The following is a 5,633-nucleotide window of genomic DNA, read 5'->3' on the forward strand; positions in this document are numbered from 1 at the left end:
CTACTGCGGAAACAAAGACACCTATCTTGGATGCCCTTGAGGTAAGCTAAAACATACCAACATTTAATTTCAAAGTGAACTATCCCTTTAAAAGCTTCGAGTAATGAACCATTTTTCTGCCAAATTTGACGAAAGCCTCAAACGCTTCAGAAAGCCTCAAACGCTTCAGAAAGCCTCAAACGCTTCAGAAATCGTCAGTTTCCCATCACTATGTATTGCTGAAAGACACATGATGAGGAAGATATGGTATAAACACAGTCTTTAATAATAATCCACAAGGTAAATGTACCGAAGGCATGATAGAAAATACAACTTACACAGACAAGACCGAACCACGAACACTGAAAACACAGGAACTTAAGTAAGGCAAATAAGGTTAATTAATGATACACAGCTGAACTAATCATATCAGTAACCATGACGTCTAAAGAGTAGCTAAAGAGACGTCTAAAACTGAACTAATTACAGTTATTATCCCTTGGTAACTGATAGTTATTTAGTTTACAAACTAAAAGTCCATGAAAACAAAACTAAATGACACACATAACTGATAATCCCCCAAGAGAGCGTGGTGGGCCGTCCATGGCAGTCCCAGTCGTTTCTTTTGGAGCTCCACCGGATGACAATTATGCCAACAAACCCCTTTGATATTTTGGGGTTTAGATTTATATTATATTGAGTACTTTTGTTGAGTTAAGGTTAAGTAAAAGTATATTCCTTTTGGAATAAGTTTTAGGTAGATTTTGCTGTTATTTGTAGCTTATGTAGTAGTGTTGTTGTTAGTCTTCCCCTGTGTGTCAAAATTGGTCTGATCAGCCAATATATAAGTCCCTGTTGTTTCTTTTGTAGGAGGTCAGTTGTATTTTTGAGTCTTTTATGTTGAGAGCTTTAGTTACCGTCTGTTTATTTGACCTTTTTTTGGGGCCCAAAACTTTATCTTTATTTTGTTGTCATGATTGTTGGGAAATAAAAATCCTTACTTTTGAACTTCCCTTGTGACTCCTCTTGCTTAACTGCTTGGTCCCTGACAATGCAGAAGCAAGCGATATCGTATGTAATGGGTTATTTTAATGCATAAAATAACACAATTATTAACATTAAACAGCACATAAATCAAAACTACCTAATGTTACTGAGTGAAATGTCAACCCAGGACGAGCTATAGGACTGTGAAGCTTTGGGGGTGTTGTTGGACTCGATCTATGTTTTGATCATCATTCTGAATCCGATCTGGATGTAGTCTTTGACAAAAACACGTTTTTCTCAGCTTTTTGCTCAAAATGTTGCTTATTTTAAATGAAACTTAACCACATTCAAATGTTGATAAAAAAAGAATGAAATAAGCTAGAATAAAACTCTTTCTTTTGATAGATTGTATGTTCAGATATTCATACAACAAAATATTCTGGAGGCCATGACAATTTTGTGAAAATGATCACAAATAATGAACGAAAAAAAAAAAAAAAAAAAAAAAAACACTGGCGGAAAAAAAGTAATAGAGAGAGAGAGTTTCTGGAATCTCTGCCAGAAAGATCAGGGTTCTGTTACATAAACTGCTTAGACTAGTTTTACAAAATAATCTTTTTTTTTTTTCTTTAAGATTAGTCATAACTTTTTTAAACCAGTTGGTCTTGATGATTAAAGTTATTATCCCTTGGTAACTGATAGTTATTTGGTTGAACAAGTTCTTAACAGTTTTTACATAATGGCTGTTTAAGCAACTGGCCCCAGATGTGTGTGTGTGTGTGTTTTTTTTATTATTATTATTCTTGGAAGAACGCTATGAAAAATAGAGAAAATATTATGAAGAAAAGGATGAAATATTACACTGTAAAAAATGATTGATGCGAAAAGTTGTACAAATGAGGAAATACATGTTGGCTCAACATAATGGTTGTGTCAAAAAAGAAAAAATATGTTTGGTCAATGATTGCATGATTTCCATGACTGTACTACAAAATGTTCATCAAGAGAAAATAAATAATTGTGTTCACAGAACTTTTAACGTTGCACAAAAAATATTATGTTGGCCGAGCAAGAGGGAACAGCGTCAATCGTCTGAGCATGCGCAAAGAAGCGCGACGAAACTTTTTTCACAGACGCCATTTTCTTTGACTCACGATGCAAGGCATACGAGGAGGGAAAACACAGATATTTAGTGTTTTATCGCATTTATAACATTATATTGTTTTATTACAATATGTATGTGCTGTAAATGGCTAAATCGTTCTCAGAAAGGCATTTTCGTTGACGCGCGATGCGGAGCAGACCAGGGTGAGGTTGCTTTTAAACAGAGAAACGACGAAAGTAAGTGTTTTATCTAATTTACAATATGTATTTTATAACATATTGATTTATAGAGAAATTTAAATGCTCTGTGTGCTTAAACGAGCTGAAACCTTTCTCAAAGGCGACATCTTTGACTCAATACGGAGCTGACGACGAGAAGGTTTGCTTGTAACGTTAACAGGGAAAACACCGAAAGTAAGTGTTTTTAACCTAATTTACAACATGTATTTCATGGCATTATATTGTTTTATAACGATATTTATGTGATGTGTGCGCCTAAACCTTTGTCACAGACTAACGTTAGGCCCTGTATCTTCTTTGACTCGTGACGCAGTGCAGACACGGAGTTTGCTTTTAACGGTGAAAACACAGAGTAAGTGTTTTAACTCATTTACAATATGTATTTTATAATGTTATTTTGTTTTATGACAATATTTGTGATGTGCAAATATCATAATGTATTTATCCTCAAACCATATTTTACTTTCGTTTGCCAGCACACCTAACTTATCTTAACTGAAACCTAACGTTAACTGAAACCTAACGTTAACTGAAAAACAAATTTTCTTAGAATGTGTAAGTAATTCTTTAAGATTAAATGTTTATGAAAATGTATTTATCAGATTCAATTTTGGTTGATGTTTGGATATGCTTTCATGTTTAAATGTATTTGCTATTTGTGTTTGCTAGGAGCATTTCCATGCTGCACCAAGTGGTTAAGGCTAACCAGGCTTGGTCTTTAAAGGCTGTGCAGACTAGAACCTGGTGAGGGTCAGATTTTACAGATAACATTTGAGATAATCATGTGCATAAACATTTAAAAAAAGCTTTGTTGCTATTTGGTATAACTAGATTTTTTGTGTTTCATAACAGTCATTTTGAATTTGTCCAGTCAAATTACTTTACAAAAGTTACTTTTCCTTTTCCTTAAATAAAATTAGTTTTCAAACCAATTGTTTTCATGATTTGACAGGTAGATGTTGTCTTGCTTTTTTAATTTTAGACTCAACTGATTGGGAAATCTCTGCCCATCACCTGCCTCCAACATCACAAAGCCACAAGAAGGGAACAAAGATTCTTCCGTCAGCTGACTATTTAGTGAGATTTCTTAAGGTGCGTGTCTAAATTTATTCCTAAAGGGTTAGTTCACCTACAAATGGAAATTATGTCATTACTTACCCTCATCTCGTTCCAAACATGTAAGACTTTCTTTCATCTTTACAACACAAATGAGGATATTTTTAATGAAATCTGAGAGCTTCCTGTCCCTCCATTGACAGTCTACGCAAATACCACGTTCAAGCCCCATAAAGGTGTAAAGGTACATCATTAAAGTACTCCATGCGACTCCAGTGGTTTAACATACATTTTATTAAACTACGCGAGTGCTGTGTTTGCAGCAACAAAACATTTACCACTTAATTTAGAAAATATAAATTTCCAACATGCGTTCATGAGAACATTACGAGTTGTGCATGTTGTTGATGCGAAAGCAGATGTTGTTAAGTGAGCGTGCATCGAAGATTAATAATTAGTACATAAAGTTAAGTTTTTTGTTGTTGTTTTTTTGTGCAAACAAAGCACTCTTGTTGCTTCATAAAAAAAAATTGAGGTTAAACCACTTGAGTCACATGATTACTTATGATTTCCTTTATACCTTTCTGTGGCTTTGGAAGTGATAGTTGAATAGGCTGTCGATGAAGGGACAGAAATTTTAAAATATCATCATTAAGTGTTCCAAAGATGAGCAAAACTCTTACTGGTTTGGAACAACATAAGGGTGAATAATTAATGACAGAATTTATATTTTTGGATGAATTAAGTCTTTAATTTACTTGGAAATCAGTAAATTCAAGTCTTAATCTAACCAAAATAGTTTATTGTTTGAGTCACGAAAGTCTAAGATGATTGAACTTTTTCCACCATAAACTTGCTGTATTTATAAAACACAAATATTAATTGTAAATGGTCTGGTTTTGTGTTGTCTACTCTAGGGAACCAGCACTACAGGATTTTTCGAGAAAGTTGGATCTGCACAGCCTTTCCTTCTCTGTGAAACAACTATGCACTGAACTTTACTGTTAGCAATTGGACACAACTGATCCACTCGTATCCTGCAACTGTTTTTCATCTGTTGAATGTTGTTGCTGTACTGTTGCAAAGTCGAAGGTATTGACTCAACTTCACTGACACAGGACTTACATTCACTGACATGTACAGGACTTGAAGTATTACAGAGATAACAGACCATTTGATGAGCAGCTTTCACATAATTCTGATGGCAGAAATGCCTATATTTTGCCTTCATTTATTTTAAAAGTTAACCTATGATGTAAAGGGACTTGTTTGTTAATAAAAACTAGTTTGTTAAAACAACTGTTTGCATTTTGCCTTTATTTTTAACATTACAATGAACAGAATTCTACTATGATCCCAGACTAAGGTTACATTTTAACTTTCTGGATTGTTTTGATGTGCATTCATTGTTATCAATAGGTTAAATGCTTTGCTTTTATTTCTGAAAAGATTCCTTTTGTCAAAAAGCACATCTCATAAATACAAACTCAATTTGAGTCAAATTTAACACTCCTGAAATGTATATATGACTCCCTCCATTTTGGAGTTAAAATAACACTTTTGAAAGTGTGAAATATGCACATTACTAACGGAATACATTTTAACACTGTAAGTGTAAGTTACTGAGTTTCATTTTGTAAAGCAGATATTTGTTTTTCCAGTACAGCTATTGACTAAGAGTGATATGCCATGCTATTTTATTAGCATGACAGACAAGTTCATATGGATTTAAATAAATACATAAAATGTACTTTATCAGAGCATAGTGTGTTATTTATTTGAAATAACGAAAAATAGATTTTTTGACCAACATTAATGAAAAATAGACTTTTTGGCCAACATGAAATATTTAATTAATACAACATTTTATTTCAATTTGAGTCTGCTTGTTGGCCCAACAAGCTATGTTTAGTCAACAGAAAATATTTAATTGACACAACATTCTATTTCAAGCTCAGTCTACATGCAGGGGTAGTCAGCACAACACAAAGAAGTTGGTTTCTGCAACTTAAATTGGGCCAACTAAAAATTTTAGGTGCAACGGGTCACTAGAAATTTTTATGTTGGAGAGGCATATTTTTTTTTACAGTGTACAAATGCTTGAAAAAAAATCACTTTTGTGATTTATGCTGTTAAATGATAAAAACATTCTGTTCTCGTTGTGAAGCATCTCTTCAAATCTTCACATAATCCTTTTACATGAGAAAAATTATTTGCAGGCAGTACAGCACAAATATCTCCTCCCAACCACAGTAGACAAGGCTGGA

At 33.5% G+C, this 5,633-nt stretch overlaps 1 long non-coding RNA gene across 1 annotated transcript; it reads left to right on the forward strand.

Moving 5' to 3' along the window:
• Positions 1-2,095: 2,095 nt before the first annotated feature.
• On the forward strand, positions 2,096-5,120 carry LOC307159279. Its single transcript, XR_013821353.1, has 6 exons — positions 2,096-2,307; positions 2,411-2,484; positions 2,583-2,662; positions 2,980-3,054; positions 3,293-3,402; positions 4,284-5,120. It is a non-coding gene; the product is annotated as an uncharacterized lncRNA (long non-coding RNA).
• Positions 5,121-5,633: the final 513 nt, after the last annotated feature.

This window comes from Squalius cephalus (assembly GCF_949319135.1).
Source record: "Squalius cephalus genome assembly, chromosome: 5".
In the NCBI taxonomy this organism is placed as follows: domain Eukaryota; kingdom Metazoa; phylum Chordata; class Actinopteri; order Cypriniformes; family Leuciscidae; genus Squalius; species Squalius cephalus.